The sequence below is a fragment of the Argiope bruennichi genome, chromosome 6 (genome assembly GCF_947563725.1).
Source record: "Argiope bruennichi chromosome 6, qqArgBrue1.1, whole genome shotgun sequence".
Lineage (NCBI taxonomy): Eukaryota > Metazoa > Arthropoda > Arachnida > Araneae > Araneidae > Argiope > Argiope bruennichi.
Window position 1 is genome coordinate 39,923,918 of NC_079156.1, and position 12,427 is coordinate 39,936,344.

Here is a 12,427-nt window from a genome sequence, read left to right on the forward strand (position 1 = left end):
TATCAATTTCTCTACATTAATTAATGAAATTTCAATTTCTATAGTTAGCTTTAAATTAGACCTTACATAAGAAAAATCGTCTACCGAGTTGTTTCGAAAATTTAGTTCATGTGGCAATAAATGGTAGAACCCACCATGCTTTAAGTTCCCAAATAAAATCAACTTTTAATAACGACACTCGATGATAGCAACAATTGCAATACTTTCTAAATATAATTCTCCACTTGACATTTTACTTGAAAACAATATTCAGAGATAACCGAAAGAGATGAAGAATTTTTCTTCTAAATAATTTAGTTTATTTGTGGAAATACTTAGTTTTTCAAAACTGATTATGAAGAAGCACGTTGTGAAATCTAGATTGGCAAAATTAAAAAACAGCCGATAGAATTTTTTTGAACTGGTGTTATTTCTTTATTCATGCATTCATTCGACAGGAATAACTAGCATTCGAAATTAAATATTTCACCAAAAATAAATCATGCTGCAGTTCATTCGTAACTGCCAAAATTCAAAATTACAATACAAAATGTGTTAATTTTTTTAAAGACTGTTCTTAAAATTTAGAAATGCGATTTTTTTTTTGTTTCTGAAGTAAATTGACTAAATTATCTTTTCAAAATGCTTGGAAGCCCTTTTACAGTCTTGATTTCATTATTCCAGGACAAAATGAAATTCGGTAGATTCTGTTCTTTAGGGGTTCCACCGTATCTTAACCATCTCCCTTTATGGATCTCACTCATCCCTAACCCAAGCATCTTTAAGCCATGAAAAGAACATTGGGTGTACCGATGGGGGGAAATTTAATATTTTGTTAAAAATTGAATAAGAACAGCTAAAGATTCTTCAATAAACTCACTTCCTGCAAGTCATAAATAACATTTGAAAATGACAGGGATGCAAAGGATGGGCCATATTTAAATTTAAGTGGGACATACGTGAAATCTATACTTATATAAAGCTCAATGTGTGTGTGCGCGCGCTCTACAGAAAAGACCATTTGACCTACAGCTACCAAATTTGGTACATGTATACCTTAGAGGTCGGGAATGTGCACCTGGGTCCCTTTTTTGAATTTTTAATTAGAATTTTAATTATTAATTAAGAACTATCTTTCCCGCCAAAAAATCTTTTCATTTTCCCCAACGCAAAATGAGTAAGGCTTCAGATTTTTTCCCCCAACAGTAATGAGGCTAGGGTGAACATTTTTCGGAATTAAAATAAAACAGAATAAAGGAAATTAAAAATTTCTAATCTGCATAGCGTTACCCCAACTGAAAATTCAAGAAAAATTCACGCATTTGCGTTACCGTAACTGGCGTGGAAAAATTCAAGCATGCGCATTGTGTTCCGATTGTTGATAATATTATCAACGGATGATTCTTGATTTAAACTTTTACGTTAATTGCATGCTTTTGTAATTAAATTGTATTTATGTTAGTTACACATTTTTGTATATGCTTATAGTTTTAAGTGCATCGTTTTTTTAAGTAGTTTTTTTAAACCTGTTTTCGACCGATTATTTTAAACGATTCATTTTATTTTCTTAGTGTTTGATGCATTTAAGATGAAACGTTGTTAATGAATCTATCTTTTCATGATAAATCCGAGAAAATTTTGTTGACAAATTCTTGAGATATTACATAAATTAAGAAAGATTCTTTAGTGCCCATAAAGTTTAAACACTCAGTGACTGTTATCAGTAATCATATTATAAAAAATGTTTTGTTTCAGTAAAAAATATTAATTGCAAATTAATTCTTTCCACTTTAATTTAAAGCATAGATTCTACGGGAGCCAACAGAAAATTAGATGCATATTACGTTATGACTGAAGGCCTTTATATTATTATGAGTGAATTGTATGACTATCAAAATTTAAAGTTTTAAAATATTTTGATGAAGCTATTCAAGTAGGAATTGCGTAAAATATTTAATTATTAAAATTTAAACGAACATTGGCGAACCGGCTGGTCGCCAAAGGCGGCTAGTTTAGAATAAAATCATTCGATAATTAAACTGCGGTTAAATCAATTAAATTACATTTTTTTAAATATTCTAATTCGTTTAAATGGGCTGAGAGAAATATTGAAATTTCTTTCAATTGTAAAAGAATCATTTCCTATAAATGAACATACTTTCAGCTGATAATTTGGAGATTATACAATTATATACTGTTCGCGCATTATTCAATTGGTTCTGAACTCTACAGTTGTTTAGAAAGACAATCCGATTACTCTTAATTACTAAGCATAATCATTAAAAATTAATCATACTAAGACAATGTGATTACTCGCAATTTATTTTCTTGCTCGTAAAATTAGGTGTGACCTACCAAGATTCCAAAATCATGCGATCTTACTTGTAGTCAAATGCGAGTGGAATGAAGAAATTTTTTTGCGCTTTAGCTTAGTTATAGAAGCAGCATTCATTGCATCACGGAGACATCGATTGTCCTTTCATCATCCATTTGCATTCACTGATATTTGAACTGCCCATTTGCAAAGCTTATCTGTAGCCTTGTTCTTTTATGCCATGAAGTCCAAAAATCTTGTAACGTTTCGACTAATACTAGATTGAAAAACTGGTTTCTTTTTATGTTGAAAACTTTCTGTGGACCGGAAAGCTGAAAAGAATAAATCCGCGTGAGTCATTTTAAAGCAAAAACCTATAGCTTAGTCTAAGCACAATTAACTAATTTTAAAAATTGCCATTTAATAAAAAAATTCACATTTTACATCACAAGTCTAACATAAGCACTAAATAGTTATAAGCATTAAACTATTTTGTTTCTATCGGAAGTATCCATATCGATATTTAAAAGCAAGACAGTTGTAATATTCACAATGTTTTTTCGGTTGTATTGTGGTTTTAAAATGGAGTCCTCTGTAACTATAGTATCTATTATCGCATCTTTACAAAATTGGCGCCCCTAGCAATGACTCGAAGAAAAGGTTTTTTCAATCGACAAACTTATCGAGTTAATGAGCATACACTATCTGGAACTCTTTCACTACGGCAATCGAGATTTTAACAATTTGATCCTGTAATATTTTTATATACGAATTTGAATCAAATTTTCCAAATTCTTAGTATTTTAAGATTTTTTTTTAACTGACAAAAAGCCAACCATTGGAGATCACATATTAAGCTATTTTTGTCCTTTTAATAGCAGCAAAAAAATCTTGTTCTCACTAAAATTTCAGAAAAAATATTCGAATACGATTCAGATTTATCTTTAATATAAGCCTAATTTCCAAGTTTTAAATATTTTATTGCATTTCTATATCTTGAGATCAATTTATAATCTAAACTCTTTGTTATTTAGACACTAAAAAAATTAACATTTAATTTTATTGAGAATGAAAAACCGTATTTAATTCGTTTTTTTATTTTCGCTGATTGGCGATACTTTAATGGCTTTTTAAGCCAACGAGTTATTCTGCCTTTATTTGGCAGATTTAATTTTTACACGGACACTATTGTTAATCGAATAGGAAATAAAACTATTCAGCTTAATAAAGATATTAAGCATTGATTTTTATGCAGTTATAGTATTAATCCAATTAAAATATTGTCTAAGTAAATTTAAATATTTGAAGGTTTTTTTACTAAAATTATAATTATGCGATATTAAATTAGAGAATAAAGTATTGATTCCCGAGAGGAAATTGAACTTGTGGAACTTGAAGGACTTGCGGGCTGGTGACTTAGCAACTAAACATTTAGATTAAACAATTTTCCTTATACAAAGTACACAAGACAAAGCAGTGTCATTGGCAAAAAATTTTACTTCGAGAATAATGAATCGACTTTAATACAATCCCAAATCTTAAAAACCGCATTTGGAATCATGTGTCCATCTACCAGCAAAAAAATGAAAACCGTTTTCATATCAAAGTCGTTGATATAAATAAAATTTTGGACGAAAACTATCACAGGAGAGTCTGCCTACCCAAATCCGTGCGAACCCAACCTTATTTAAAGAAGAAATTTCGTACCATGTTTTATAATCCGATTTGTGCCAAAAGGTTGAGTTTCTATCGGTTTAAGGGCCTCCAAATGCGATTACTGAGAAACGGAACAGATACTTGAATCTGTATTAAATTTTGGATCCTATAAATCAAAGCCATGGTATCTAAAGCATATACTTTAATTTCTTGAATTTCAAATGAAGAGACTCAACAGAAACAATTTGGTAGTTAATGGGAAATCGGGGAATGCAATTGGCTGATAATTCTTGATTACATAACTAACTAGTTAATTACCAATAGTTATAGGCAAGTATTGCCTAAATTTTGTGATGCATTATATAACTGAATGATGCGACAACCATTCATTTTTGAATTATGGAAAGAAATGGAACCGTAAAGTGCTATTGCAAGACTGACAGCTACAATGAAATATTTCAGTAAAGTGCGTGATGTTGCATACAGAATTCATTAACTGATGCAATCAAGAGAAACAAAAACGAGACAAACGAAACAAGCATACATGTTCATGCACAGATATTTTTTGATACTGGTTTGAAATTATATTTTTCATTTCTCGCACACGAAGAATACAAAAAGTATTGTAATAGTCAAATAAGATATCGGTATTTTCAGGTTTTTGGTTCAATAAACGTATTTATTGAAACTATGATTATTGGTCTATCAAGATGGCAAAAACGCATTGAACTAAAGAAGTGAAACCGGATACGTGGCATTTAGGCAAGATTTATAGACTTATCAAAATTTTGTATGAAGTCGATCAAAGGAAGTTTGTCTATCAAAGAAAATGGGCATAACTGCAAAACAAAGGGCTAGGCAAATTTTAGTTTTTCCCCTAGGTAAAAATTTTGGGTAAAATCTAGACGGTTTTTGCCATTTGCTGCTTATGACATTGAATTCGGATTGTAATTTAATTTTTAATTTAGTTATATTAACGTCCCGTTTCAAAGCAAAACTAGGGCTATTCTGGGACGGACCTCGTCATTTTGAAGCGCGGTCAGATGACGAGTACGACACCTGAGCTGGCACCCCCCTCTCCACACCAGCTTGAGGACGTTTGGCCAGGACATTTAACGTGCACCAGACCCGCTTACACGACGGTTTTTCGGTGAAATGGGGTCTCGAACCTTAAACCCTCCGATTCCGAAGCCGAGACCTTACCTGCAGGCCACCGCAGCCCCAATTCAGATTAGAAGTTATAAGTGGGAATAAAATGAGAGGCGATTGCTTCTGTACTATAAATAAGTTTAATAATGGCTAGAAAGACAGTCGAGAAAAATTATGAATTATAAAATAGTTTATAAATATCGATGCAAAATAATGCCAATAAAATTACTATACAAAACGATTTAAGGAAGCCATTATTTTAACAGTAAAATCAAACTTTGACTTCCAGTGATTTTTTCTAAATTTAAAATTTTTTATTAGAAAACTATTAAATGTTTACCTTTTCTTTTAGATGTTGAATCCTTTTACAAGTGAGCCGACGCCTTATCAGGCTTGTAAAAACGTTCTTTGCTTTTCAGGCGAATCTGGGTTTCATATGCTGGATTCGACACTTCAGTTTTCATAATTCTCCTTCAATTCATCAACTATCAGCGTTTGCTAATTGAATGCAATAACTGAGGTGCCATCTTTGACAGTTTCTGAAGGTCACTTTCGCCTAAAAAAGAAAAAGCATTTTATTATATTTTTACATGCATTTTTAAGTTAAATACTAAAATAACAACTTTTAACTACGGCTCACTTTTAAAAGATTTCAATATTTATTAAAGATTTGAAACTTAAATGAGAAAAACTAAACAAAGTTAAGAAATTTCAAAGCGTTTGAACAATTCTAAATACTATCCTCTAAAACGGTTTCACGGCTTTTGGTTTGCGAATCAAGCATAAAAAAAAATCTGAAAACAAAATAATACTAATATAATTCTAAACTTTAATGAAAAATATTAAAATTAAAATAGTATTATTTAGATACTTTTAATAAATCGGATAAAAGTAAAATTTAAATTATCTTAATATAAAAAAAAAACTTGTTGACCTTTGGGTACTTAGGTAGCTACCCATTTTCTCCATTTGATGAACCAATTAATCCTGACTATTGTACAATCAACTTCCAAATATAATTATCTTAGAATATTGGCCACTTCATCTACCTTCTGCATTATTTTGAGCATCTTTGAGGCCGCGCTGGCCTGATGTTAAGGTCTCGGCTTGTGAACCGTAGGGTTTCAGGTTCAAGACCCGATTCCACCGAAGAACCGTCGTGCAAGGGGGTCTGTTGCACGTTAAATCCGTCTTGCCAAACGTCCTCCCGCTGGTGTGGGAGGGGGGTGCCAAATCAGGTGTCGTCCTCGTCATCTGACCGCGGTTCAAAATTACGAGGTCCGTTCCAAAATAGCCCTAGTGTTGCTTTACAACGGGACTTTAATATAACTAAACTAAAAAAAACTTTGAGCATCTTTGAACTTCACATGTTTTTAAGGGTAAATATTCGATAAGGTAAAAGAATAAGAAATATCACAACTTTGAATTCACGTAGAAGAAGGTATTAATATATAAACTGAAAAAGGAAATTAATTTATTTCCTAAAAAAGTTTTAGTTCAAAATGTAGCGATTTAAAGTTGATAATATTCTAAGTTAGCAGGTTTTTTAAAACGAAACAAAATCAAAATGAATTTAACCAACAGCAAATATCGCAAAATTTGTTCAAACAATTCGATTAAAACATCTTACCTTGTAGTTATCTGTAATACGTAAAAATAATTCCCATTCCTTATGTACCCAAGGATAAAATATTAAGCACGAGAATCAAGACTTCATTGGAAAAATTGAATAATTTATGCGACGAACTTCGAAACTGAAGAGTGTTTTACTGACACCTGCTTATATAGACTTCTGTCATTCATCGTTCTCTTCTTCCAAAGATTTATATCAAGCAATCGCCCCCCCCCCCAAAAAAAAAACTGGAATTGAAAATAAATTATCGGGTCGATATTTGGGTTCAAACCTAAAAGGAGCCTATTTTAACTTGCAGACGATCTCAGGTGATTTCAATAGGTATAGAAAATAACTTTAAAAAACATTAAAAAATAAATATTTTACTGTTAAATTAAAAAATAATAAATCAAGCAGTTTTTACAGAGTTTCCTGTTTTACCAAAGCATAGTTTCCTATGCCTAAATTTCCTGTTGGCATAGTAATAAACGACAGTCAGTTCTGTTCAAAATCCGATTCTTTCAAATATTCATCTTGCATGCCTCATCTATTGTCCGTTACCTCTTTTGCATACCACACGTATGGAATTGTTGAATTTTTAGATTTAAATCAGCAATTATTAATAAATAATTGAAAGTGAAGCAGTGAACATATTAAGTAATTTAAAATGCAAAAATCACTTAGAAACGCGTGAATATCTCAAATGCTGATTACATTATTATAAATATTAAAAATAACAATAGATATCCCAAATAATTATAGGTCATCTGACCGCGGTTCAAAATGACGAGGTCTGTCCCAAAATAGCCCTAATGTTGCTTTAAAACAGGACATTAATGTAACTAAACTAAACTAAACCCAAATATTTCTAATCCTTCTGTTTAATTAAATATTACCTACTTTGCTGTCGCTTGATTGTAGTAAGCAACTTATTTGGTAGCGGTATGAATCCTAGGCATGAATCAGAGTGACTAACGTGTTAAAAATTTCTTGGGAAAAATTCAAGAGATTTGCAATTTTTTTTAAAATTCAGCTAAAAAAAGATGGAGTTGTGTCAGAAGAATTAAAAACTGGAGATAGAAAAGCAAATACTGAACTATAGGCTAATTCATTTTCAAATATTGATAGCAAGAAATCACACATGCTATCGTGGCTGATATTAAAAAGAATTTTGATATTTAATTTTGGGAATAAGCAAAATAAGGTAATTATATTCGATGCGTCATAAAAAAATGAGAAAGGAAACTTATCACAACTAATCTTTCTAAATGTTTTTTACGATAAAACATTAATTAAAATTAAACAAGCAGGAATAGTCTTCCGAAAACTTTCTCGCATATTCTTTAATAAAAATATTATATCCTTCTTGATGATTCATTTCATGTCTCGGGAAATGGAGAAGAGTATAATGCTTCCGGTTGCATACTTTACAAGTTTTTGCCTTACATCTTATAGCTGAACATTTTTCTTTTAAAGAAAAAAAGCAAAGACGCTGCTTTTTAACTATCTCAACTCTTTCTTCAACAGGAGGTTGTTTAAATTTTGTACAAAAGGGCATTGTGTGATTTTCAAAACAGAATGAACACTATGACTCATTAACATCGGACAAAAAAAAACAACAACACTAGCAACAATTTTATAACTCTTTTTTTTCCAAATCTGTTTTTAATGAATTTTTGTTTAAAACCTGAATTCGTCTCATTTTTTTTCGAACCTTTTGATGATGCAAACAAATCCACCTCACGACCTAAATTTTGTGGTTTGTACCAATCTTCCCCTTCTTTAATGCTGATATAACTGATTAATTCTTGATCAAGAGAATTAAATATGTGATCTGTTACTATTAATTGGCACAAATTAAATTCACTTACGTTTCTCAATTGACAATAGTATTCGAACATAGAGGCAACTCTAGATGCAAATTGAACATAGTTTTCTGTCGCTAATTTTTGAGCTTCCCAAAATTGTATAGACACTCTTGAAGCAGGGCCGGCCATCTGGGGAGTGAGGCGGGTGATATGCGGATGAGGCGGGTTATTAATATATTGTATATTAAAAACAACTGCTAATAATTTATTAAATATATAAGCAAACGTTTCCGATATTATTAATAAAAAAGAAATAGCAGTGAGCAGGTGTTCTTCAATGCAAAGCAGATGATCCAACATTTCAATGGTCGCTCCAATTCAAACAAAGGAAAGAGTAGTAAAGTCTTTTGGTGCATCTTATTCATAATTTAAAAATAATACAGATAAAATATTCTGAAATTCATTACTGCTGTTCAATTCTTATTTATAATTTGCTTTAAAAATGAAAATATAATTCAAATATTCGAAGAAAAAACATTTATGCATAAAAAATGTGCAACTTATTAATTAAAATTATCTATAAATTATTAGTTTAATTTAAATAATTTCGAAAGTTTTAAAAAACACACATCTTTATTTACAACAATTTGTCTTTTAAAAATTAAATTATGTTTGTTGTTTGTTTGTTTCTTATGGCACTTGCCACTGACAAGCCCGCTGTTACGAAGACAGCGATTTAAGCCTGAGGGGAACGTCTCTTATTTTTTATAGCAGCGCCAACTAGGGCCAACAGTACGACTTTGCCACTCACGCATCATTTATTCGCCTGCACAACCCCTTTTTACAGGAGGGCACATTCACACATCTCACAGATAGAACAACAGAAGAACAACCATGCCCAAACCGGGACTCGAACCCGGGACGCCCAGATCACGGGGAAGACGCGCTACCCCTATGCCAGGACGCCGGCAAAGTTAAATTATAATTCAAGTATTAGAAGTATATAATATTGTGCTTTTGTCTAAAAATAAGGGAAAACTTATTAATAAAAATATTTATGAATAATTGTTTCAATTATAAAAAAAAGACCCATTTAAGATCAAAATCTGTCCTCCCGCATAGCGGCTTCGACAACCATGTTGTTGATACACGGGATATAAACTATAGAACAGAACACCATCTCATACCCACGTATTCATAACCATTCTGGTCACTGAACTGTTTGATGGGCATGTCATGGGAATTTTATTAAATACCAAAATATTTACAGTATAAATAAAACAGATTTTACAAACAAATAAGAAATGATAATAAAATAAAACAGTTTACAAGGATTTTCAACTTTGAAAAATTAAAGAAAAATTATTTGAAATAATGATATGCAGAAAGATAAAATTTATGAAAAATATACATGAATTCTGTGTTTGCTTATTATCATGATATAGCAAATGAAGATGCAGTTATAAAAGTTGTGGTGAATAGCATATAAGCCAGTTAACAACTCTTCTACCCGAGCAGCTGTTTTGGTATAATAGTTTAGTTACTGGACTGCTAACCACAAGGTCCCAGGTTCTATCTTTCGCGCATCACCTACCGCCACATTGGTGACCTCGGACGGCGAACCTTCAACCATCGTACAGCTGTTGTGGGGCCATCTACCCGCAACCGAAGTCGTCAGACTCATTTGACGCAGCAAAACCAAAACCGTCAGGCTCACTTGACGCAGCAACCCAAAGTCGCCAGACACACTTGGCGCATCAGCACCCACACACGTTCGCCATAACGCTTGGTGCTATTCATTTGGGTACAGGCCCATTTAGACAACAGCTTAATACATCAACAGTCATATCGTTTGTTTCACCTCCGACTCACTGGAGGGAGAGTACTTTGGTGAATAGCATATAAGCCAGTTAACAACTCTTCTACCCGAACGATCGTTTTGGTATAATAGTTTAGTTACTGGACTGCTAACCACAAGGTCCCAGGTTCTATCTTTCGCGCATCTCAGTCCGCCACAAAGTCAAAGGAAAATAATTTGGTTTACTGGTAACCCGCAACCAAACAAAAACTGATAACAAAGAAAAACTCGGATTGATATTTATGAATGTAAATGTATGTGAAGAAACTGTGGTGCTTTTCCCATCTTAGTCTTGTGAGCATGACACTTGATATTGAGAGCTAGTGAGGCAAGAAAAGATCTATATTTTCCCTGATAAATTTGATTATCCTATGGAATTTTTTGCCTGGACAGAAAGTTGCTGGGATATAAGCTATATAAAACGTTTGAAGGCTATCTTCTAGGAATTTATAGGCTATTATGCTTTAATACTTCAATGATTGAATATTTAAAAAATATATAACCATTATACAAAATCTCATCTCGAACTCTATTTTTCACCTCGTAGCCTCCTCTTCTGAGTTAACTGAAGTTAGTTTTTAATGGAGGAACATTCTTTTACAATTTCATTATATGAAGCTAATCAGATGTTAAAGAGGGGAAAAAAATGTGAAACACCTTATTATTTTTTGTGAAGTTTCTGCGAGATATTCGTGAAAACAGGTGTTTTGCTTTCTTGTAATCTATTGTTTCGAGTATGCTAGATCTTAAGTTAACCTTTTGCACTCAGATGGTGATTCTCTCTCACAATTCAAGACGATGCATCATTTTGACATTTATTTATTTTTTAAAATTTGTATTGTTAAAAATGCCTACTGATTTGTAAGAAGATGTAGATTACTTTTTCGGGTGAAATCCAACTTAAAAAATATCTTTATTTTTTGGAGCACTCAACAAGATAAGTATTAGGAAGAATAATTATACATCAAATTACTTTTCCCAGTGCAAAGGGTTAATATAATCGCAGTAGTCCCCAATTTCATCGTATTGTTACGAATCTGTGATGCTGCTTCCCAGCATAGTTGGTTCCATCATCAGAAAGACCGTTTTACAGTCATCTGTATTATACGGAGTCCGGGTGTCGCGTCGGAGGTCGCAGAGCTTGGCGACGAATTTGGCGATTTTGGCGCCAAAATAGATTATACCCGAAACATCAAGAATTTCCCCGATCCGTCCATTACGAACCGAGATACGCCTCGAACGTTCCTGATTGGTTGAGAGGCTTCTAGCCCCACCTCCTGAAACCTATAAAAGGAGGCAGTCTGCAGCTGCCGGGAGTAGTCGAAGAGTAGTCGGATTCAACGGTAAAGAACGAGTCTTCCTGAGATTAGCAGAGAAGCGACGGAGTCAAGCTAGTGTTGAACTAAGCTGTACGCTACTGTCTGCAGTAGAGTCTTGTTGTGTGCTGCTGTGTGCCCGTCTCCCGGCTGAAAATAATTGTCTTCCCTATGCTGTATATAGTTGTCGTCTTTGTGCTGTCCTGTGTGTCTTCGTAACGTCGTCGTTTTTTGTCTACTGCCGCCTGCTGATTGAGCGTTCTCCATACCATATAATATTCCATACCATATAACTTCCACTATCCAAACGAACCCGGAAATTTCATAAGAATATATAACAGGAAGGAAATTTCCTAAAAGAACAATTTTGATAACATCATGTAAAAAAGAAAGACGTTAATAGTTCAGAACAAAAAAAAAATAATGAGACATACGGAAACAATTGAACTTTAATGGAAAATGATTATAAAAAATCCTGTTTTTCATTTATTTTCTATTTGTAAATGCACAGAATTTAATTTTCGTATTTTGTTCATTAATTTCTTAATAGTACATTTCAATAAGTAAACTAAGCTTTATTAACAAATATTATTATTTTAATAGAAAATAAAGTCAGAAATTGTGGGGAGACAATACATCGATTCCACATTTATAATTAGTCAAAGGATGAATTATTATTTAATAACAATATTCAAACCAATGTATTAACTGAAACTAGTTGAAGGAATCTCTCCA

The 12,427-nt window shown here is 32.5% G+C and overlaps 1 long non-coding RNA gene across 1 annotated transcript; it reads right to left on the reverse strand.

The window, feature by feature from the left end:
* Positions 1-2,312: 2,312 nt before the first annotated feature.
* Positions 2,313-6,884, reverse strand: LOC129972989 (uncharacterized). Its single transcript, XR_008784922.1, has 3 exons — positions 6,729-6,884; positions 5,439-5,654; positions 2,313-2,625 (listed from the first exon to the last, which is right to left on the reverse strand). It is a non-coding gene; the product is annotated as an uncharacterized LOC129972989 (long non-coding RNA).
* Positions 6,885-12,427: the final 5,543 nt, after the last annotated feature.